This window comes from Fundulus heteroclitus, chromosome 3 (genome assembly GCF_011125445.2).
Source record: "Fundulus heteroclitus isolate FHET01 chromosome 3, MU-UCD_Fhet_4.1, whole genome shotgun sequence".
Taxonomy (NCBI): Eukaryota; Metazoa; Chordata; class Actinopteri; order Cyprinodontiformes; family Fundulidae; genus Fundulus; species Fundulus heteroclitus.
The window spans coordinates 8,350,793-8,376,954 of record NC_046363.1 but is presented as its reverse complement, the minus strand read 5'-3'; positions in this window follow the sequence as shown (position 1 = coordinate 8,376,954).

The window sequence follows — 26,162 nt, the reverse complement described above, 5'->3', positions numbered from 1 at the left end:
ACAGACAAGGGGGAGTTGTTTTAAACAAGATTAAGACTCAAAGTCACTTTGCTGCTCTTGGTAGATAAATATGAAACTAAAAATAACCTCTTAATAGTATTGCACTTCAAAAATACCAAAAATCAGTTTAATATATGAAGACTTAATGTGATGTGTTCACACTCTGTCCACATATTATCCTTTGATTTTATATAACATCAAAGCTAAACAGTTGCAAAAAATAAAATAAAAAAAAGATAATTAACATCTTGCACCACCAACTGAAGAACACATTCTTCCTCGCCTCATATGAACAGCATGCCAGAGCGCATCGTTCTTTGTCTTATTAGCATGTATTAATGTGAGGATTGTGGCGGCCCTCTGAAACGTCCGTTTTCTGATGGGTTTCTGTGTGACTGCAGCACTGGCTCTGCCCGTACTTGGTGACATCATTATTGTAATTACCACAAGCTCTAGTAGTTGCAGGCAAATAATTCTGCCGGGTTCATATTTTGCACCCCCCCCCCCTTTTATTTCCCCACCACAGAGGAGGGGAAGTTATATTTTTTCACCGAGCCTTTCTGTTGTCTGTATTGTGACAGCGGTCATGCTCCATCACATAGCCCCACTTTCAGTGCTGAGTATCCCACAATCGGATTAATGGTTAAAAAAAAAAAAAAGTAACACAGCAAACAGCCTATTTACCGCCCTGTTTTATACAACCTTTAGGACACGAATAAAAGGGTGGATTTGGTTCAATGACTACCTTTCACTTGCATTCATATCAGTGGTGGTCCACAATCATTTTTAATTAAACGGGTTCATATTGAGGAACTCCAATTAACTTTTTTTATTTATTTTTTTATTTGCCATTGCTACTGCCACAAGGTAATATTTCATGACTCGGTTTTTATACATGAGGACAATTTTCTGAGTACATTGCCCGATTACATTCTATTTTTTTCTTTTTTGTACTAATGCAACAGCTTAAATGTGCAACTTGAATGACTGGTATCCATCTGCTCTGTGAGCTTCTTTACAGCTCAGACCACTGTGTGAGAAAAGACCCTGAGTATGTGTAAAGGTTATGTATTTATAGCATTGTCAATGGACAGGTTTAGGCAAACAAATGCTGAAAAACTTGCTTTTCTGTGACAATGAACTTTAGATTACATTATAAATCTAAACCCCAACCCATAATTTATTTTATTGGGTTGAACGTGATAGACCAACACTAAGTGGCACACAGTTGCAAATTGGAAGAAAAATAACACATGAAATTGTTTTTTTAGCTAATGTTGTGCAACTATAGGCTTGGTATGGCTAAGAATAATTATTATTGTGTACTAAAGGTAATAATAAACAAAGTTAATAATCTTAATTAAAATGACCACCACCTGATTATCAAGAAATCACATGCAAATGTGACGTGGCAGCTTTGATTTGCCACACCTCTGCTGCCTTCACATCCCCAGCCAGCCTGATTGAACACACTTATGCTTGTTCTTCTCCTCCTGTGTGTATTTAATCAGTCTGTTCCTCTCCTTCCATCCCAGTTCGTCTTTCTTTCGTACTGCAAGCGTTCCAGATCTTTTTCCCCAAGCTTTCTAGCCTTTAGTGACTCTTGGACCTATTTTGTGCTTTGACTCTTCCTCAGCCCAGTGTTTTTTTGGATACCTCTGCCCTCTTGACTGATTCTCCGTGTACTGAACTTTGGACTGCCATTAAACCACAGAATTTCGGAAACTCTCTAAGTTGTCATTTGAGTCCTGCCTGCCCAGTTTACTGTCACAGCAAAATGTTATGAGCCTCTGTCAATTATTTTTCTATGATTACCTGCCTGTTGGTGAGTATTACAGTATTACAAAACAGCCGATGAAGGAGGGAATTTGCACGCTAGCATTCTCAAACAGCAAGCACTGCACGCATGTACAGAATAAAAACCTACTTCTTTCGAAAATACTAGAATTTATTTACAAGATATTTCAACTTCCGCTTAAATTACTTTAGTCAACTGACTTTATCTAAGCTAGTAACCTTTAAATAAACCACTAAGTAAAAATTTGAAGAATTAGCAAAACTGATAAAAAAAAAAAGGCAAATTCATGTGTGCCTATGCGGGACAGGTTTTGAACTTGGGTTCAGATCCCGGTTGCATCAAGAAGGGTATCTGGTGTAAAAATATGTTAATACTTTGCATCCTGTGCTGTTCAGTCCTTTTTTCCATCCATGGCTGGACCCCAACATAAGCATGGCATGCATTATTTTTTACTTTTATGAGTTAAGTGTGGCAGAGTTAAAACTACTGCAAATTCAAGAACAAACTACAAGGGTTCCCAAACCTGGGCCACAAAACTGAATGTGACATGTTTGTTCTTGCAGCGCTGTGAGAGCAAAGCTCTGAATATTTTAAACCGTAACCCTCCTTTAAGCTTCTCTGTAACTTTGTCCCTGACCTGTTGCGTTCCTTTGTCTTCATCATGATATTTGTTCTCTAACGTTCTCTAAAACACCGTCTGAGACCCACACAGAACAGCTGGATTAGTACTGAGATGAAATTACTCTATTTACTGAAGGCAGTAGGTCGCACACACTCTTTATCACAGTAAAGAGGAAAAAATAGACTTTACCGCACCTTTGAGATTTTTATTTTGAAGAAGAAAAAAAAGCAACAACATATTTTCTTCCACTTCACATGGATGCACTATTTCATATGTGTTGGCCCATCACTTAAAATAAGGTTAAAGGTTTGTGGCAGTAATGGGATGAAATGTGAAGGCTTTGCATTTTTCTGCTGTTACATAGCTGTTCAAACTCTGAGATGTGCTGCTGGACAGACATGAGAACTACAGGGGTGCTGTAAGTTAACATTTTAATAAATGTTTCCATTTTTACTGACTATAATAAGAAATAGCTTCAATGTGATAAGCATCAAACTTTAATTGAGTGCAATAGTAAAAAAAATTCAAAAATAACTATTATATCATCTAAAGGGGACAAAGCTTGTCAACCTTGAGGATTAGCAGCTAAATTAAAGGTAAAATCTACAACTATGTAACCAAGGTGTTATTACTATTATTCTTATTTATTGAAATCTGACCTAAATATTCCATTTATAGATGTGTGTCACAGCGTGACGCAAAGAGCACAGAAAGAATTGCTGCTCGTGAGACTTGACTGAGCTACAACATACTACTGCTGATGTCACCTAATACAGATGATCCCAAACAAATTTGCTTTTAACACACAAAAAGAGAGACATGCAGCATATGCAAATACACAAATGTAGCTAAAAAAAAACAGTTTAAAAGGGCCAAACTGTCTCAGCCATAACACATTTTTTACTTTAGTATTCACTTTTACCATTGTGCTCAATTTAGAAAAAAATGTCATCAGCAAACAGCTTTAAATTTAATTTGTTTTCCTAGAGATCGTCTGAAGACCACATAGTTAGTGGGTCTAGACCCTAACTTTCTGAGGTGAATAGCTAACTTCTTTTCTTCACAGACCTGAATAATTTATGTAACAAGACATCAACGTTTTTCAGAAAACACTTTAAAAATTAACATCTTTATTTCATCAGGCATAATCCACTTTTAATCTGGTTTAATCTGTCATGCTGCGGTGTAGATATAATTATACTCTGTTTGGGTCATATTTTTCAAGCTGTTCAGTTTTCTCTATTCGCTGTTACATTTTTTGATCAGTTACATCGCAGTATTTGCTTCAGAGCTGCTAAACAAGGTCATGGACTTCTGGCTATCCTATTTCGCAAATCTGCCATTTTGATGTTTTTCAACACAATTTTGTTGTCCAACCTCAACGGTGCTAAGCTTAAAAGTGAATAAGTGAAAATGTTTGATTATTGGATGCATTAACCGACATACTGTATTCAATTTCACCATCCCCCAGTGTACTACAAAAAAGGCCGGACGGGGTGGAGTGGAATGATCTGGGACCTGGAGCAGTGCGGGGTGGGGACGCTCTCTTTTACATTTAAAGAGACAGCGCTGAAACGAGTTGCTCTCAGACTAACTTCAGAACAGGGACAAAAGAGGGGCTGTGGTGCAACAATAACGAGGAATTCAGTATTGCAGTTCCACTTTACGTTGACCACAACTGAATGAAGTAAATGTGAAAAGGAAGAAATTAAAAGCAAAATATGTTCCCTTTAATATACCCAGCAACCAGGCGTTTTCTCCAGTTGTAGATTTGGGACCCTTGAGCTTTGCCCACAAAATCGCTGCAAGAAATAAAAATGGCAGATTTGTGAAATTAGGAAGCCTGACCTCCATGACCTTGTTAAACAGTTCTGCTGCAAACACTGTTACGTTATTGTTCAAAAAACTCAATAAGAACTGAGAAAACTGAACGGATTGTAAAACATCTACGCAGCACCTGGACATACTACATTCAACTTTTCTGCACTTGTAAAGACCCCAAGTTCACAACAAAATTCTATTTATGCTCTAAAAATGTGTATTTTGAATAACATGTCCCCTTTACAGCATGTCTTTTTGAAATTCATGCCATAACATCTTATTCATATTTGAGTCCAGACTTTTAACTGGACAACTCTAAACTCTTTTTTTGAGACATTCAGAGGTTGATATGCAGGTTTGCATTGTTCTACATTACCAAAGTCCATTTCAATTAACAGTCATGGATACAGTATGGCGTTGGGGTAATGCATGCAACTGATGTGCTTCAGTCCTCAACTCGGCTGTCATGGGTTCAACTCCCACCCCTTTGCTGCATGTCTTCCCTCTCTCTCTCTGAGCTATATCTATTGTCTGTCTACTTTGAAACAAAGGCTATGGACTGAGGGTCAGACGATGTGCATAGGGATTTTTCTGGTTGAAAGTTGAATTCATAGTTCCATCAACTACAGCATGTTGTCCAGCAGGCCTCTTGTTGAAGTAAGTCATCCCCAGACCACCACTCAACCACCACTATGCAGAGATGGAGTACTCGGATCCTGGACTCGGACTCGAGTCACGAAATTGACTCCATTTACGGGACTTGTGACTTGAGTTGGACATTTGACTGATGACTCGCGAATTGACTCTGACTCATGAGTTTCTTGAGGGGTAGTAACTCGTGACTTGACTCGAGGATCATACGAAGACTTGCACTCGGACTCGGACTTTTGAAGTAATGACTTGGACTTGGGCAGTATGGAGTCAAACTTTATGAGATGTCCTGTCAAGTTGGATTCACGTGCAAAGCCAGAGCACCAGTAATTATACTTGAGTACATTTTTTTTTAGTTACCTGTGAACTGGTTACAAAAGGTTTACACTGTGAAAAAAGTGAGACATTTTTAAAAACTAGTGTTGAGCCCTACTTTTTTTATTTCAGTATTTAATTTAATTTAAGTGCACTTTAATTTCTATTTTGTTTCTCTTTTTATATTGCATAAGTATTGATGTAGACCTGATTCTGGTTGTCAGTTGCTCACATCTTCGCCAGAGGGCGACCTATCATTAAGTGCTGCTAGCGGTCCTCTATTGTAGACAGTGAGGTTTTTTTGGCATTTTCCATGTCTTTGATCCAACATACTTCTTGTTATGGGCCTGTACAATGTCCTGTTTTTTTATGAACTAAAATCAATTTTTGTTTCAGTAACTGTTATGGTTAATTATTAGTGTCTATATACTCACCTAAAACATTTTCAATCCAGTGTGCACTGTGTTAAAAATAGCTTCTCCTACCAGTTCATAGAATGTTGCACAGAGCAATTTTTACACTGTTACTGTTTGTAACCTTTTTTTGTTTTTCAGGGGTTTACTCTGACACAATTAAGAAAAATGCCCTGTTAAAATGATCAGGACTTGACTTGGACTTGGACTTGCTTTCAGATGATAATGACTCGATTGGACTCGATTTAAAGTTTCTTTTTCAAACTTGGACTGTAAGAGCTCATGACTTGACTTAGACCTCGATTCGGACTAAACTGACATGACTTGGACTTGGACACAGATTTGAACTGCAAGAACTTATCACTCAACTCAGACTCAACTTGGACTAATCCTGTGTGACTTGGACTCGATCACTGAGGATTTGAGAGGGACTTGGACTTGAGAGATGGTAACTTGTCTACAACACTGCCACCATGTTTGACTGTAGGCATGGTCTTTTCCTGAAAGGGGTTTTAAGCAACATGTAAGTGGATGCACAAATTCCAAAATGTTACACTTTTGTCAGTCCATACAATCTATTCCCAAAAGTCTCCGCCATTACTGACCTCCTGGACAAGTTGTTATTGTTCTCGTAATTCAGGTAGGCCAGCCAGTCCTGGAAGGGTTCACCACAGAAACATTTGGTTCCATGCTATCTCCATTTGTTGTCGCTGCCATTTGCTGGAGTCCCAAAACCTTAGACATGGCTTTGTAACTGTTTTCAGACTGATAGGTGTCAATTACTTTCTTTTTTTGAAAGCTGCTACCCCCTGTCAGTGGTTATCTTTCCACGGCTGTGATGTTGTGTCTCTTCATGACCGCGGGCCAAAAGTGGTATTTCGTGTACAGGTCGCGGCAGAAACACCAATTTGTAAAATCTACCGTTCCCTGTTGGTGGTTAGACGCCTTTGCATCATTTCAAATTCCTTTCCCCAGAAGGCGATCGCACTTTCAATAACCTCTTTTGAAGAAACGACTCTCAAAACAAAAACTATACTTTAACACATTTAATCAGATCAGCGCTGACGCTCTTGACAGGTATCGACATGGGAAAAAGTAATGAGGAAGAGCCCTGAATGCTGCCCCACAATGGTGTGCATGTGTGCACTGCCTCCCATTGTTGTCAGTAGAAAACGTGTCACTGCTAGGGTGTTATCTGATAGATTGTGTAACAGCGTGGTGTCCAAGACTGTCTAAGTGTGAATGCTGCCCATGAAATAACTGACCATTCCCTTTATTAGTCCCTTAGTCCATATTTATGTATGTCACATCTATGACATACAGTCTGTATGAATCTTCTGGTAGTTTTCCAATAACTGCTTTCAAGAGCTCTGACGTTTATTAGGGGGAAACAATCAGTCCTGTGTGAAAATATAATTGTCCCCTCAGTTAAATTGGCAATTAATCAATTTGTAGCTCGATTTCACAAGCCACACCTGGGCCTGTTTTCTACGAGACCTACAAAACTAAGAAATCACCTTAGAAGAATCTGTCTGACAACATGAAGCAGGCTAAGAGAGCTAAGAAAGCAAAAAATCATGCTTTGGTCCAACGAAATTCAAGAGCACATAAGAAAGTGGTAGATATTACATAAAGCTACGGTTGAAAGGGTAATTTAAAACCTGCTTTTTTTGTATTTACTCATCTTGGGTTCTATTCGTCTGATATTAAAATGAGTTTGACCTGGAACATTTAAATTATCCAAAAAAACAACAAAAAAAAAAAAACAGAAGAGATCTGTCAGGGAGTAAATACTTTTTCAATGCACTGTAGTTTTGACTCTAATCCTACAATTATTTAAAGGACCTAATTTCAGCTGATTAAGCCTCAGCAGCACTTTTGCAAACTAGAGAAAATTACAAGCAATGTAGACATTAGCTGTGCAATTGAGCTACCTATAAATCATTCGATGAAGGTATATTATATTTTTTGTCTGTAATTTTACAGGCATGGACGGACAATTCTGTTCTTGGTGTAATTAGACATTCAAGCCAAGGTCACACTGATACTGTCTTCATTTACTGTGCTAATTAAGCTAAATGGAACAATTTCTGTCTCTTTTTAAATTCCAAATCCTCTTCTAATCTGCTACTGAGTTACATTTTAAGTGATGGCGAATAGGCCTCTGACAGGAGGTGCAACAAAGCGATGCTAATGACTAATTACGTGTTCCTCCTAAGTGAGGTAATTTGTAATAACTGGATATCCCATAAACAATGTTTATTTTTGTCTGTTCTATGCTGTCCTCCAAATGCAGCTTGTGATAACAATACAGACGGTCATGTATAGACTATGCATAGCTGTTCAGGTTCAACAACACTGAAGGCAGCGGGAAAACAGAAGTTCCCCTAAACTGGGAAAAAATAAGACCTCACCCAATCATTTTTACAAAAATCCCCAAAAGACAGGGATTTAAATTTTATGGAATTAAACCGTGAACACCATGTAATTTACCATCACTTGATAATTGTTTATTCGTGTAATTCAAATAGCCCTGTTTTACAGGGCTATTTAAACTAAATGAGCGAATGTAATTTTTTTGCCAAGCTGAAATTGTGCAATTCGCTAAAGGTTAGTTTGTGTCATGATCCTCTGTTTATGTTTTGTGTATAAATATTTTATTTTGTGCTGTTTTCCCATTCCCCGCAGCTCTTTGATATTCTGTTTGCTTTAGAGGTTAACTGTCTAAGTCTGACAACAATTACAACAAAAATGAAAATGTTGGGTGTGCTTCGGTGGTGTAATGGTTAGCGCGCATGACCCACATACCAAGGCCTTATTCCTTGACGTGGCTGACCTGGGTTCAAATCTGACCTGTGGTCCTTTACTGCATGTCTCTCCCCCTCTCTGTACCCCCTTTCCTGTAAGCCCACTGTACAAAAAAACAAGCTACTAGTGCAGTAAAAACCTCAAAAAAAAGAAGAATGTTCTCATAGCTTAGAATGAGTTGTTTATAAATGCAAAGGTGACGGTACACCCAACGAAAGACACCATGTTCCGTTTTTGATTACGGTAGCCGAAAGGGGACAAACTTGTTAGCCATACGCGGTTTACCAATATATGAACACGTGTTGTTGGGGAAGGAGGAGTATAAAACAAGCAAAGACGACTGTAGATCATTCTACTTGCCGTTTTCTTTTGAAATGGAAGACCATCCATACTCTTAGCCCGGCTAGAGGGAAGAATACAAGAGTCTACATCAGCATAGCTGTCACCAGGTGCTGACAATTCATGAGGGAGCAGGGCTTCTTTTTTTTTCTCTCTCTTTTTTTGGAGCAGGGCTTCAAATCTGATGCGGAGATGGCAGGCTTTCTGCTGGACAGGTAAGTTAATTCAATATAAAAGTGGAGTTTATTTTGTCATTGTGTTAGAAATGGCTGTATCGTTTTGTAACCCATCAGCTGACATTGTCACATTCATGACACATCGTGGCTTCCATAGTAGTTATTACGCACTTAACGGCGAAGCAGCAGAGCGCGCTTCTTGGTCGTTTAGAAATGAATACTTTTATTTAAAGCCTCAGTGTGCAATATTTACTCTCATCTAACGTTGCGTTAAATAATTTACAATCTATTGTGTAACTATGTCTATGTGTTTTGGTCCCTATCACATCTGAATTTTCTCCATTGTTGAACAAAAAAAGTATTTATTTTATTTTATTACAAAAGTAACACATTTTTTTTACTGATTATTGAAAAGAAAGTATCCATTTTTGTAAAACGCAAGTTTGTACATAACATACTGTTTTTCCTATATTCTTTTCCGATCTAATTTAAGAGATACATGTTAAATTTCTTACCAATACAAAGGTCTTCATTGAGTAAAAGTAGTAAATCTAAAGAGTAAACTGAATTCTGCCAGAGGTACAAATACAAGCCGATTCAAGCAGACCATTATATACAATAGTATAGCTTGTGAAAAAGTGCTGAAGAAGTTATATGACTAAGAGCAGAAGGTAAACGGAGCTACAGCTGTCTTGGAAGAACCTTTCTTCTCGTTTGCCTTGTGCTGCTTCAACCTTAGTTGGGATGTTCTTCTCCTGAATTTCAATGTCAGTGTTCATGTTGTTGCCACCAGTTTATGCATAATATATTTTAGTTGCGTTTTTTTTTTTTTTTACTGCCTAGATGTAGATTATTTTTAAAAGTGGAAGAAAAAAAGTATCTGCTTAAACAAATGAACAGAGAGGCATAGACAGGTTTGACTTATGTGAGACTGACCTCTGGCCTTCCTCTTCTTCATAACTCTAAAGAATTGAATTGCTCCTAGTGTTGGTAATCACAGTTTAGATCCTTTGCAAGTGTTTTGGGTAAAGAAGTGTGTGTCTGTTTCTTTTTGTTCATCTGTATTATTGTGTTTTCATTTGTGTATGAATAGATTATGGCTAATGCTGCGGCGTGCACGTGTCCTTGAGTGCGCGCGAGTGTGTGAGTGTGTGTGTGTGTGTGAGAGAGAGAGTGAGAGAGAGCGCTATGCAGCCGTGTGTGAGCGGCAGCGCATGTTGAACATGTGCTGGCGTTCTCAGAGGAACAGCGGGGCTCTAATAAGGACTAGTCCTGGACGGCAGCTGGTAAACTCTGTCCTCCGAATAGGTGGCTTTTATCCGTAAACAATGGAATGCAAATTAGTCGCAGTGCCAAGTGGACCCTGAAAACCGATCCACATGGCACGCTCCCTCGCCCTAGAATGCACTTTGAGAGTAGCAGCACGTTGCGACTTCCCTCAATCAAAGGAGAAACAAGCGGGCTTAAAGACAAGGCCCACCCGCACAGCTGTTTTGTTGTGCCCGGGTGCGACGAGTGCGGACGTCCGTGTGTGAGTCTGAGCACGTGTGGTCACCAGAGGGTCGTTTATGGCCATACAAAACAAAAGTCTGATAGAAACCAAAGATGGCTCAGAAAGCCGGGCTCACAATCAAAGCACTTCATTTTAAAACTCCCCCTGATAGCAAAGCATGCAGCATTTCCCAGCGACCCCCTCAGTGGGTTCCTTTTAGTTCAGACATACCCCTGATTATTTTTTATCATTATTATTATTATTTTCCAACTTCAACGGCACTTAGATAAGAGATGTAGTTCTTTTAGCTGAACCTGAAGCCCTTCAGCTCAATTTTCAAGTTTATCAAGTGTGTGTTTTTTTTCCCGAGCCCGACAAATTATGGCACCCTTCAAGCACATTTCGAGATACTTCAGTTGATATTCGAATTTTTCCCTTGCCTGTTTAATGAGCATGTTGGTGGCCTGTTTTAATCGCAAAAGCCTTGAAAACCAATTAATAGCTTGGGAGGAACGCACAAACGAGGTTTGAAATGTCAGGAAGAAAAGAAATGTCGGGAAGAAAAGACCTTTACGGCTGATGCTTAATGTGCATTTGTTTTTGTGGCAATGCAGTGAAGAAAGCAATATCTTTATGATAAGAAATCCCTTTGTTGCATCATTGTTTGTGTTGGTTTGCTTTGTTTCCTTTTCACCCTAGTCGTCCTCTTTGTCTCCCACAGCGGCAGCAAGGTCACAGCTGCTTTGAGTTTAAAATGTGCGTGCACCATAATCTGCCAAATATTTAAAAAAAATGTCAACTCTTATGGTGCAGCTCGCACCTGAATATAATTTCATCGGAACGCCGTGGGGATTTACAGGTGTTTGCAAAAAACTCCCTGTGGGTGTTCCCGTTGCTGCTTTCGCTACGGCTTATTTTAACCAGTGGTGATGCATTCCTACGTAACCGTGCCCCTTTTCTACCCAGGTGTCTTAAACGTCAGTCTTCCAAGCTCATCGTTCTGCAACCTTTAGATTTGTATCTCCTTCGACACATCTGAATCAAATACTTGCGTCAGTGGTAGGACTCTTTATATTATTTATTTTTATTTAACCTTTAAATAGCAGCATTTAGTTCCTATGCTCCACTTATCTGGAACAAACTTCCAGAAAACTGTAAAAGTGCTGAAAGCCTGAGTTCCTTTAAATCGAGATTAAAAACACATTTGTTTAAAATTGCCTTTGACTGTTCAAGTTAAACTGTTTTACTGTTTTCAAATGTTCTTTTTTTTGTTTTCTACATTCTATCCCTACTTGCTTTTATTCCTATATTTTAATCATGTAAAGCACTTTGCATTGTCTCTGTACTGAATTGTGCTATATAAATAAATTTGCCTTGCCTTGCCTTTATTTAACCAGGAAAAGTCTCAATGAGATTAAAAAAAACTCTTTTACCAGAGCCTCCTGGCCAAAACAGGCAGCGGGGTTACAAACATTCATCTACACATACTAAATAAACAATTACATACCAGTGAAAGTATCAAACGTCAGAAGCAACAGATTTTGCAATATATTTAAAAAAAAATAACCAGTTAAAACACCAGCATGTTAATGTGACAGCATCGCCGTCATTTAAAAGTCTTTTAAAAGATTCCAAGGAGACCAGCTCCCACAGTTTTAAGTCATTTTGTAGAGGGTTCCATGCAGAAGGAGCAACAAACTGAAAACCCTTCTTTCCCAGCTCAGATCGGACCTTGGGAACTAACAATAAAAATAGGTTTATAAATGAGTAAGCACAGATGCGGAAGGCTGCGGGATGCCAAAGAGGGCCAGCCAACACAAACATAAAGTACACAGTGACGTGTAAGAGCTTTGAGGCCAGTGATGAACCTCAGAGCTCCATGAAAGACAGTATTCAGAGCTCTCAGACTCTGAGCTGATGAGTACAAGTACAATATATCGCCATATCCGATATCAACATGAATGTGGCTGCAACAAGCCTCCTCCGGGCCTTAAGGGAGAGACAACCCCGAATTCTGTTGAACTTGGTTGCATGTTGAGAAGGCAGTTCAGCCATCTGACTTAAGTGTTGACCAGAGGCACATCTAATGTTTGCAGGACATCAGCAATCGAGGGTTGCAGTTTGAGACCCCTGTGGTGGACGTTTAGCCCATGTTTTTGATGATTTTACCACAACTTTTGCACTGCATTATGTTTGCCACGTGTGCGTAGTGTATCCGAGGTATATTCACAGCCCAACCATGCAGCTACAGTAAATGTTGCGTCTTTACAGAGAGCTTACAATGCAATTACACCTAAATACACCACTCATAGTGTCTCTTATTTGAACAAATGACACTTATTATTTCCTGTTCATGCAAAAGTTTTCATACCCCCAGAAACGTTTTCCCATTTCATCACATTACAACCACCAAGTTCAATGTGTTTTATTAGAAGGTTGTGTAAAAAGAACAACACTTTGTTCAAGAGACACTCAGCAACACTGTGCTAAACGCACTGCAGCACAAAAGGCCAAAAAATTTATAATTTTTCCTTATTTTCCTTCAGTAACAAAATCCAGCGTTCTGTCCACATGGATGCATTTTTCAATAACCTGTCCTTGTTTCTCAAAATAAAATAAAAAGATCTGGTAGTGTCACTGCCTTAATGTGACCGTGTCTTTCAGATTCAGTTAAAAAGCTACGATTCTCAAAGCCGTGCAACCTTCTCAGTCTAGAGAACATCAAGGCCAATGGAGGAAGTTCCTGAGTCAACCTTCCCCTGTTAACAGGTCATTTCCAGCAGCAAACCTAAAAAAAAGCCGGAGAATCCTGCTTTAAACAGGTTATTTAAAGGTACCCATCTTTCTTTTGCACAGTTGTCCTGAAAAAGAATATAATTGTCCTACTGCAATCAAACCATATTCACCTGCCGCCATTTTAAGTGTGGCTGTATGTAGCTGATAAGCCCATTGTTTTCTAGTGATCTAACAGAATGATCACTGGCATTTAGTTTACTCTTTAGTTTAGTTTACATACTCTTCTGTTTTCAGCAACACATTCATAGTCAAGATATTTTTTTTTCCATTTTTAAAATATGTTGAACTGAATTCACTGAAATAATTTTCTTGAAGGGGTAATTTGTGATTTTTGACACAAGGTTCCGTTATAAAAGGGTTTACATTGTTAGTATCTTACCTGCAGTAGAACATTCACACTGGCACTTAATTTAGTACAAATCCAGATTAGTTGGTCCTGGGTGGTGACGTTTGACCAAAATATGTCTTTTGCCATCTAAAAAGTAATTTTTGTGATCGTTTTTTTATTATTAGTAAAACGTTGTCACCTTTGTATAGGGTAGTTTTTTTATTCAGAAGCTGATGATTTACACAAGAAATATGGATATATGGTAGCATGGTTTCCCTGTGTGAAAACATACTGTGAACAAAACATTCAGTGTGAAGCATTTCACAGTGATTGTAAGGAAATGTAAAAATCACTAAAATGGTTTTCACTAAAACTGCAGTATTTTGGATTGTTCTCTTTTTTTTTTTTGTTGTTTTGTTTTTAGGTTAATTTCAATACCAGACAGTTTCTATGACCAAAAATCTGTTCTCAGTATAAAGATCACCTGTGGAACACCGCCTCCTTCCTGGGGTTCTCTGTAAAGAATTGCTCAATGCAAATGCTCTTAAAAAAGCACTTGCAACATTGGCAAATTTTGGAATTAAAGTTCTTTCAGGACCTGAAAAGTCAACTAAGGTTTAGGCCCCTTTAAGACTAGCTGTTAGCTTCTCCCTCTGAGACCAGCTAATTTGGATTTACATCAACTAGAGGTGCAAAGAAAATCATCTACTGCAAGTAAGATGTTAACAACTTTCAACATAGCATAACCTTCAAGACAAACTTTTCTTTGAGTATTTTCCTAAGCAGTTCATGCTGAAAAGATGATCTAGAGAAAAGATGAGATACCAAGTTATTGACACCTAGCAGTCTGGAAACGGTTTCCCTGACATTTCTAAGGAAACCACGTTATCTGCGACTGGAGAAAACATGGAACGGTGGTGAGCATACCAAAATTTCTCCCAGACCACAATGACAACCTCTCCAAAAGGCAACAGAAGACCCTCAGACAACATCTAAATCACTCTATACTTAATTTGCACCAGTTGATTCCAGTAATCGGTGCTGAACACAGCTCTATATGTTTTTCAATACATTTTTCACTGTTTTAATGCAGAGCAGTTTTAGGTGATTATGCTCCAACAGCAACAACATGATACAACATAATTGACACTCAACAAAGATTAATTGCCGCAGAAGTTGGATACTGTCAACTGAAACATAATGGGGCGATCACGGTGGATGCAACAGCCAGAGCAGTTCTGTAATTTTGGTCTCTGTGGGAGATCTGGCAGGCTCTAGGTGTTAGGAAGCAGCACAGGACGCCCAGGGTAGCTATTTGCAACATGGTGCTATATAGAAAATGATTTCAATGCCCCGAGACTGGCATGAATAGCTACCCTGTCAGATGCAGCAGTGACGGTGACCCAGTGCGGGGCCGGTCAGACATCAAAGGATGCCAGCTGTTTTCTCAAACTGAGGGAGGATGAAGGTAGGAACGAGGAGAACTCAAGAGGAAGATTGAGATGACACGTTGGATCTTCAGGAGTGTCACTTTGTGTAATAGGTGAGTGGCGGGTATTCATCTGCCTCAGGAGAAAGGGACGGAGAATACTCCACATGGACTTCAATGAGACTTCAGTAATTACTTATTACTGCACATATGGATGAGATGGGCCATGAGGGGACTTGAGGCGTGAGCAGCTCTTCTTCCATCTGAAAACCACCTCCACCGTGACTTCAAGAACATCCCTGTAATGCTTCAAGACAAAAGTCTCATTACAGGTAATTATGGATTGCCTATATTGCTGCCCCCCCGAACACCCCCTCCCCAACCCCTCCCCCTCCCCTAGCCCTCCTCTTGCACAAAACCCTGCCTCGTCTTTCCTACTTTTATCCCCTCATTCAACAGAAGAAGCAGCCTGGCAGAGAGATACAGAGTCGGGAGGGGGGGGGGGGGGGCTATTACCTGGGAACAGACACTGATCATGGCCACTGACGCTTTACTGCACTTCCATTCATGTGGAGTGGCTCACTTGTGGGCAGCAATTACAGACCAAATGATCCAAACTGGGCCTAGTGATGAAGAGGCAGGACTGACTGAGTGACTGGCTCGCCCAATCTTATTTGCTTGTGTTTACGGTTTTATCCTTTGCTTTTGAACAGAGTGGAGCAAGTGCTTCAGGACATATATGAGGGCTTATGCAAGTGCATGCTGTTTCTTGGCCTAGACAGAGTATCAGTTCAAAAAATCCTTCTCCATATGCAATTTTACCATGCTGTAAAGCAACACAAAGCATGGAGATAAGTCATTTGTTGGTAATTATAACAAATAAAGAATTTAAGGTTGTAGCTTAAAACTTTTTTTGAAGTTCCTAGACACAGAATCCAAGCTGCAGCGACTTGTGAATGTGGCTATTGCTTTTAAAATATACAAGTATTGGCTTTGATGATAATCAATTTAAACAAGAGCAAATAGACAGCAGATCCTAAAGTTTTACTTGACAACAAGGCATTTTTATCTAATTACAACTGGCAGCTTTATCTCTTTGACAAACAAAGTCGAAATGTCCACTCATAGTTGCAAATTTTAACTTAATTTGACTTCTGAAGTTAATCTAAAGGCTTATCACTTACTGTTTCTCTTAGGTGCACCCACAAAATTCTCACAGAACAGTTTTCTCAAATGATCAAATCCAATCCCATGTATTGACTCGGAGTTCAGATCAAGGCTTTTTAATCTTTTGTAAATCAAACAAATCTGGGAGTTTTCCTGACAATTTCTTTCTCATTCTTCAGAATGACATTGCAGGTCCTTATCTGTCTGTGTCGTGTGACCTGTTCTTGTCTCTGCTCAGACATCACCAGTTTTCCAGAGGTATGCAAGGATCATCGCAGAGAGCAGATTAAACACTAGTCGCATAAATGTTTGCTCAAATCAAAACACTGTTTAGAATACAAAAGAAGACTTTGGTCTGTAAGTTTCATCCACACACAAATACTAGAACCACATGGAATTATGTTAAAGGAAAAATTACCAATAAGTCCCATTAAAAGAAAAGGAACCTTTTAGGCATATTTTTGGAATAATAATCAGCTGTAGCAAGACTTTGCATGTTTTGTTATAACGCCATTGTGACTTCCTTAACTTAATTCACCCGTTTTGGAAAAGCATATTAGAGCTCCTATGCAGAAACCCATCGGGGAGAAATTATGTGCCACTTTACTGCATTATCCCGAACATCAAAGATGAGTGAGTTATGTGCCATACAATTCCAATAGTTATGTAGACCATTTAATACTGATAAGGTATGTTACATTACTGCATGTGGCATTTTTAAGTTTAGGAGTAGGTAGTGCTTCATTTCAATTATAAAATAGCTCTGTTCTCAACTTTTAGTTTTTTCCTGTCTGTATAGGAGCTGTACATTTTGATTGAGAGAAAAACACTATCGTTATCCAGATATTAAATACAGCTTGTGTCACTGAACGTTCTACTTTATCTGATCACTATGAGAAAGTCTGGATTAAAAATGACGGCAACCAAGTCTATGAAGCAATAAAAGCTTAAACAGAATGTTCAGGAATTCTGAACTGAAGATATGACAGAAAGTTATTAGCGTTAAACATCTTACCTGTAGTTCATAACAATTTTAGCATCCTCATTAGTATAAATCCAGACCAGGTGGTCCTGAAGCTTCAAGCCAATGGCAAGTCACAAAGGTCCCAAACCAAAGCAGCTTCTTCCACCTTAAAACAATTCCAATCTCAAAGGCTTCGCAGAAGTTTGTGCAAACTAAAATCATGGTCACATTGGGTGGTGGTCATTCACACATTACCATGGTGTTTGTTATTGAAACCCGGGCACAGGCAGCAACTACAGAAAGCAGATAGTTTAAATAAATTATTGAGGTTACAGGATTTGTTGGTGTTTCTAACAGGCTTGGGTAGCTAGTCCCAGAATGGTTTTGGTAAGTGAATATTAGCATGAATTGATAATGGAAGGAAACGGTGAGTTTCTGTGTTCACGGGGTGGTTTACTTGTCAATGTAGATTCTAACGATCCAGTGGAGATGGCGAGTACACACAGAAGTTGAGATTGGCAGGTTTGATGTGTGCTATGTGGATCTTAAAGCTGTATTTCTCTTACTTCCAGGAGGACATGAGGAAGTGGCAGTGGAGTGGTAAACAGAGGCATGAGGATGGCTTAAAGGATCATGACTACTGGTTATAAATCTATGACATTTTTAAGATTGGAGATTTTTCAATTCATTTTTGACTTGACTGTCCCTTTATGACATCTGTTAGTTTCAGTCTCCTGGACCAACTAATACAGATTTAGACTAAACTGAAATAACAAGGGAGTTGTCTTGTGCTGGTAAGAGACTACATGCCTATAAATTGTAAACAAAACTTTATTTGAAAAGGCTTGAACCTTCCTGAAAAATTGGTACAAAACAGGTATTTGTCTCATGTTAGGTTTTTCTTGTTGTTGAAACACTTGCCGATGCTATTTTGAACATCTCCTATATTATGTTAAGGTGAAGCATGTCCGAATGGTTTCAGTGTCTCATAATTGTGTCGCTTCATCAGTGAGACCAACAGCCCAGCCCTTTTAAAACCCGCCTGGCCTGAACATATTCCTGCAAGCAGAGCACACTGCCCTCTCACCATAAGATCACCACAGTGGAGCTGGTGCAACAGGCAGGATTGTCATCCACAGATCACAGGCAACAATGGCGCTTTCCCCAGTCGCCATTGAAGATGTCCGTGTGGGAACAGCATAATCAACCCCGTGTCACCACCAGCTGCTCCATCCAGACCCTATTAGAATAAACAACAACCAGGACCGAAGCACAGGTACAAAGGGAGCAGACGAGTGGTTTGGAAAGACAGCAATATGCTTGTCTTGTCATTTGCAAGTGGAAGGATGATATTGTTCTGGGTTATTTGGCCCGGTGACAACACAACGCTCCATCTGTGGCCAATGCTGAATGAGGAGACGCCAAGCAGAACTTCTCTGTTCGTTTGTTGTGTCGGTCCTCGCCGTTCACAGTGCTGTGGAAAAGTAAAGGTCCCTGTACAAATTTATCCTATGCTTTTTTGTCACACTTGCAAGTATGAGATGATCAAACAAATTTTGACCAGTCATATCCTGAGGAAATACAAAATGCAGTTTACAAGTAAGGATTTAATTTCTTGAAAGAAAACGTTATCTAAACTATAGGTGTCAAATGTAACCATCCCCCCAAAACAGCTAATCATTAGAACAGCTTTTATTCAGCTGCATTCAAATGTTTTTTAATGTCAACAGCCTGCTTAAGGTCTGGCAACTCTAAAAGCTTAGCCTTTTGTTTGTTTTTGATTGTTTTGTTTATTTGTTTTTATCAATCATTAGCCTTGTTTACATGGACATAAGTGTTAATTAGAGTAAAGGGCCGATCAATCAGAATAAAAATGCATCATATAAACACGCCAATGGGAATATTGTGATTGGTTGATGCCGATTGTTGATCTGAACAGCGTTGATCTAAATATTAGTTCTGATCATGACATTCTGACTGGAGCAAACTGCCCTGTGTGCCCTATGTCAACAAGATGTATTTCTGCAAACAGTGACAAGACGCTACGTCAGAAAGGCAAAACTGGTATGTTGATGTTTATTTAAACTTTTTATTTTAAACCTTAAAAGAGCTCAAAATGATCAAACACCTTGATGGGAGTGCAGTAACATCACAGCCCTTCTTAGAACCTGACGAGGGTCCATTCTAGACACTCAGAAGACACAGAAAGAACTATAACTTCTGTTGTTTTGTTAGGAAATATGACAATTCTGCACAATTCTGAAACCTTCTATTCTAAATAAAGCCTGGTGCATTTAAGATGCACACCATGATCTAATTAATTGATTTCAGATTATTGTTTTCTTTTTTTAATCCGATCAAATTGTGAATGTAAATGTAACTAGTGTCCTGCTGTGTTCTTAACGCTGCAGTAGGTAACTTGTATGAATGTCTTTTTTACATATTTCTTAAAACTGTCACCAGGTCCTGACAGTAAAATATGAGACAGATAATCTGTGAAAAAGAAAAAAGCTTCTCTGGCTCTTCCCAGCGGTCCTACTGCCATTTGTAGAAATGCACCACTCCCGGACAGAAACAACCAATCAGAGCCAGGAGGAATGTCTGCCTCTGATTGGTTGTTAGCAGTGTCTATCGCTCTTGTCTGCGCTGTTCACACCCCCTCCCCCGCACAAGGCTACCATCATCCAAGCTCAAGATCGGCATTGGGCTGCAGCTGCGTGGAGAAATGGCAGAGAAGCAACCTGCTTTACAGAAAAACTGCCAATTTCTGGCTAAGTCCATGGTTTTTTGTAAACTCCCTACTGCAACGTTACGTGTCGAGGTCACAAACTGACAACCGGACATTGTACTTCAGGATTTTCTGGTAAATAGCAAAGTTTGTGGTGTCGACAATTATGGCAAGTCATTCAGGTCCTGACACAGTAAAGTATCCCCAGACCAGCAAACTCCCACCACCCTGTTTAATTGTTGGAGCAATGTTCTTTTTTTCGTACCTCAGCTGCAATCCATTCTTGTTTCGCTAGTGCAAAGAGTATTTTCCTCAATGTGTAGCGAATCATCGAGATAGACTTTGCTAAATATGAAACGGCATTTGCATTTTTTTCCCAGCAGTATTTTTTCTTTTAGAAAACCCCCGTTCGATGCGCCTGCTCTCACCGTGCACCTGGGACTCCTGCTGCTTCGGCAGCATTCTTCACTTTGTATCATAAAGTTTTACTACGTCATGCTGGTCCTGTATTACCCTTTACACTTCACAATGTGGGTCTGTGACTGCCTGCCGAGGCAAAACAGGGCTGTGATATTGGTGGGATTACTTCAGTTCCCCTTTTCCGTGTCGGGACCTTTCAGTTGATTGGGAGGAGTATATGTGTAGATCACAGCATGAAAGACTGATCTAATGTGGGCTATTGATGCGCTTTTAGAGCAATTTGTGCGGTTTTCTCCATTAGTGGATAATGGCCCTCGCTGTGTTTCACTGGAAAGGGATTTATAACCTTTTTCAGACTGATGGCTGTCACTGACTCTGTTACTCATCTGTTTTAGAATTTCTTTATATCAGGGCTTTATGTGTAAGAACTTTTATCCTACTTCATGTTGTCAGACGGGTTCTGTTTGGGTGATTTTACGATTCTGCAGGTCTGGAAGTACTCAGGCCAGGGTGCTTGTGAACTTGAACTCAGCTTTCCATACATTATGGTTAATGCATGACTTCACAAGGAGAATGTCTATTTTTTCCACATAAGAGCAAGTTGGTTTAGAATGGGTTTTTTTTTTCTTTCATAAATGAAATTATATTCGAAAACTGAATTTTGTATCCATTCAGGTTAGCTTTATCCGAACATTATTTTTAATCTGAAACACAACAAAACCGAGGAAACATGTAAAGGGGCAAATACTTAATCACAGCTCTGTAGGTTTTGGATAAAAAAAAAATCAGTTTTACTTTTCATTTCCCAAACTTTACTTTATGAAGTGTTAAAAAAGGGGTTGCACACGAACGGGTTAATACGGAGCTTGGAATTTTACCAGCATCTCCTTCAACTGATGATAACAAAGAAAGCAAAATATAGCTGGGTAAAAAAAAAAGGAATAACCCTTGCCCCATAGCCACAAGTGCTTTTGCTGTTCTTCAGAAAGAAAGATTTCAACCAGGGGCTTGTTTGCCAACAATTGGGTGTCCTTGAAAAGCTTGGTCAGAATTTAAATGGAACTTTTTGTCATCATCTTTGACAAAGGACCAGTGCTACCTGTACAGAGGAGGTTATGCTTCCCATTTCTCCAAGGTCAAACACATGTCATCCTCTAGCATCTGACCTTGTAAAATGTGGCTGCTCTAAATACTCCAAAAGTCAAAATGCTCTGTGGTCAGCCGCAGGGAAAGCTTGGGTGGTGAAATGTCCCACCACCGTCTCCCATATGCAGTCAATTATGTGAAATATAGGTTGCTAGATGCATATACCACTCTCCATTCATCTTGTTTGAAGTGCCCTCTCACTAGCACAGATCTCCTCTCATCTCCAGTACCTGTGAATTATACAAAATGATGCGTTCGCCATTGATTTTATCAGTCCATGGTAGTCGCTAGTAATCCCATTATAACATGTCTGTTAGTACAATAGGCTGATACGGCCTGAACAAAGAAAGCCTTTCTTTGGCTTCTCAAAGGTAGGCTGTCTTCCAAATTACTTCTTCAGAAGTTAAAAGGCCCACTGCCTAATCAGTCTATTATACCAGGCTAATAGATGACCAGTAATTGCAACTAATAACTTATTACTCATCTACACAAATATTCTAATAGCTTTTATTTAGAAGCCATTTTTTTTTTCAATGGACATAGTGAGAAGCAGGGGGGTTCTATTCAAGAGACAGGCAGCAACACAAAGAAATACTCCCACAAAGAAAGCTTAGAAAGCAACCTGTAGCATGTTTTTTCTTCTCTTAGCTGGATTAATATCTAGCCTTATTCATGGGGATGTGAAACCTCGGAGTTGTCTTCATCCTCAGAGCTGTCTCGCAGCAAGGCTTTGTTTGGTCCCCTCCTGGGCCCCTTTTGAGAAAGCGAGAGACAGCACAGGGAATTATAGATAATGTTCTCTATCTGCTCCCGCTGGCACCCCCCACCCCTCCATCCCCACAACCAACCCTCACGTCAGCCTGCTAGGACTCAGACACACATCTCAGCGGGGGCCGCTGTGTTGGATACACTGTACGTACTGTACATGATCTGAGCTACAGGAGCCACTGTAGTCCTGGCAGGGCTCACGGGTGGTTACAGACGGGATAGGGTGTGTGTGTGTGTATGTGGGGGGGGGGACACTTGGTATGGCGGTCACCAGAGCTTTGAAAATTAGCGAACTTCCTGACTCAATACAGTGTGAAGTTTGATTCCTGAGATATGTGCATTAGGAGATGATTAAAACGGTCCGATCCTTAACAGGCTCTAAAGTTATTTAATAAATCGGGGGTACGAAATCAACACACAGATCTTAAAAAAAGATGGAGCCAAAATGAATGAAAACAATAACAGCAATAACTTGAGGTATTTATTTTCTGTATGCCTGTACCAGTTTCTACAACCACTGTGAACTTCTGTTTCTGGACAGCTCTCTTATGGTCCCACCACAGCATCAGGTTAAGATCTGGACTTTGACTAGGATGTCGCAACCATTTTTTTTTCTTTTTCTGTTACTTATATTCTGCTGTGTTTGGAATCATTGTTGTTGTGCATGATTTAGTTTGGGACAACATTGAGGTGTAAGACAAATGAGCAAACATGTGACCCTAGGAAGCTTTACACTTCTGTCCTGGGCTGCACTCTGGACTCGGTGGAGGAAGTGGCCAAGAGGAGGGTGTTGTCCACCTTCCACCCCCTGCACCAGACTGTAGAGGACCTGAGCAGCTGCTTTAGAGACAGACTTCGACATCCTGTCTGTAAAAAGGAGCGCTACCGCAGGTCATTCATTCCTGCTGCTACCAGATTATACAATGCTGAACTATAACTGTAACCACAACTGTAATAACTAATGTGCAATTCTATTTAATACACTGTGCTACAACCCGTGCAATAATCCTGATGAAGTGACTTCTGCTGCTATCACCACCTGAATATATGTCAATACACATGTGTATATATATATATATATATATATATATATATATATATATATATATATATATATATATATATATATATATATATATATATATATATATATATATATATGTATGCATGTATATCACTATGAATGTAAATAAGACATCATATGCCTATTCCAATTTCTTTTTGTATTTTTATTCTTATTTTTCTCTTTTTCTTTGATCCACTTTATATATGAAGATTCCCTGTATATAACTGATGCACCTTTCCTACTTTTGCACCTTCTCTTATGAGCCGATGTGGCAAGTGAATTTTTTCTTTTTGTGAGATCAATAAAGCCTATCTTATCTTATCTTATCTTATCTTATCTTATCTTATCTTATCTTATCTTATCTTATCTTATCTTATCTTATCTTATCTTATCTTATCTTATATACAGTTGACTGGATGACTGCAGGGTGCCTAAAAACCCTGTGGCTGTAAAACAAGTCCATATCATCCACCCTTCACCAGAATACGTAACAGATGGCGTGAGGTTGGGATTTGCTGTTTCTATTTTCCTTCAAACATGGGACTGTGCATTATGGCCAGACAACGTTGGTCTCCTCTGTGGTTCATTCAGATGCAGCTTGGCAAAACAAATTTGCATTGCCATTTTTCTTTCAGAAAGAGGAAGGTTCCTGCTGCCAATCCTTCCAACCAAACCAATCTGGTTTTCTAGTTGGACCATCGGTATCACAACCTCCAGTTGTTTGGCCTTTGCTTTCCTTTTGGATTTCAGCATTTCCTCCTTCATTGTGTTCTCCAGGTCTTGTTTTATTCAGTTCATTTTTCTGGGCTCATTATTGTTCATTCTCTAGGCATTGCTTTACTTGTTAATTCCTTTAGGTAATTTTTTTACTTATTTCTGGCATCTTGCTTCATGTGTATTCTGCATTAGTTTCTGTTAGATCGCTCTCAAATATTCCCACTGGGTCTATTTCTATCTCTGTTCAGCTCATTTGTGTCAATTAGCCTCCCCTCCTGAGTTTTCCTGCTCACCCTTCCTTCTCAGCTGTGCCACTTATTCCCGACACACCTGTAGTTTGTGTCATTAACCACACCTCCCCACAGTGAATAGGTTCACTGGTCTTTGCTGCTTTCGGCAATTGACTTCATGTTCCCCATTGTTTAATTTTTCTGCCTCTTCATCTTACCAACATTGTAAGTTCTGTGTATTTTTCTTAGTTAAGCCAGATCAATTCACCACTCTGGCTGTGCTTGCACATCAGTCCTTCCTAAATGAATCGTGACTATCAGGCCTCCTGAGATTGAAGTCAGAAAAAATGGCAACAGCAATTATTCTGTCCTCCATTGAGGAAGCAAACCCCAGTCACAGAACGCATTTGGTGTGATTTACGGAGTTCTGTCTGGCTGCAGCAGTGTTGTCTGCTGTGTTTCGTGCCTCATGGGAAAGTGACTTCCCTGAAAGTTGCCACGTGAAAACGTAATGCGCTGCTGATTACACTTTTATCTTCTAGCCATATAAAACAATAAAGGCATTTCACTTTCAACAAATGTCCTCATGTTTCATCAAAGTCCTCACTTTGGTGGCAAAATATGAAAAATATGTTCACACTCATGTACAAGTACACACACACACACACACACACACACACACACACACACACACACACACACACACACACACACACACACACACACACACAAAACTGCTTATCTGTTTAAACTGAAGGCTGGGTTTATGCAACCAGGACTAAAGTTGGGTATGTTGTGTTAATGACTTGTTCAGACTAAATAACAATTTTTTTTTTTACACAGTTCTTTAGTATAAACATTGTTGTATAAATTTTGTAAAACCTTATTCTTAGACTAGAAGTCTTCATAGTTTTATATTCAATCATTTTGTAATGCAAATTTAAACAGAGAATCATCCATTTTAACCTAAATGTCACATTTATAGTAATCCATGTGATGGGTTGTTGTTTTCAACTCACTGTTTGATAGTCTTAATGTAGGCATTAATCACTTCAACCCACTGAGTCGGTTAAAAACCTGCTCAGTATGCTGGATCAAGCAGAAATACCCAGTTTGGTAAATCAACACCAGGCCAGACCAGTATGTGTTTGAGCCACCGTTGGTTTAGCTAAATAAACCTCAGAGTCTTGCTTTTTAACCCAGTCATGTTCAAACTAGCAGTGTTAAAGATTTTGAAATGCAGCATTTAAATTAAAAATCAATTGGGATTTAAGGTTGGACTGAAGTCTGTGTCTTTAAAGCTGACTGTTCGGGGAAAAAGATGACTTACTGGACTGTGCCAATGCCTGAGAGGAAGCACTATTAACAAATATGTATATTAACTGCAGTGCGCTGAGCTATCAATGGACAGAGTATAATAGGGGTAGTTAAAGGGGCAGGGCGCACAAAAACCCACTGGGAGTATATAGCACCACTGATCAATGACCTCATCCAGAGTCAGTTTCTCTTTCAAAGGCGGCGAGACCAAAGAGCAGCGGCGGCTTTTCAGTCCGGTAGATAACAAACCAACACCAGACACCCAATAAAGAGACTTCCACTTCATTTAAAAGCAATTAATATTCTTGGCTGGCCGGCGTGATCCCTTTGGTGTGGCAGGTCTGTACACGCCCCCTGCACTGTAATGGAGTTGACTGGTTAACTCTGTGTCTGTGGTCACAGTGCCGGCTGCCTGGGTGAGAGCGCTGATGCGCGGTGGGACACTGTGTTTAGATCAGGGTGAATGGACCCGTCTCACAGCCCACTGCACCCCAATGGAGCCTCCTCATCTCCTTCCCTCTATATACCATTCTCCCTCTTTCTTTCTTTCTTTCTTTCTCGCTCTCTGTTTTTACCATCCTAATTCTCCTCTTCATGTTGTCTCAGGGTCTATATTGGCTTTTGTTTCCATTTTTCTTCTGTCTTTTCTCT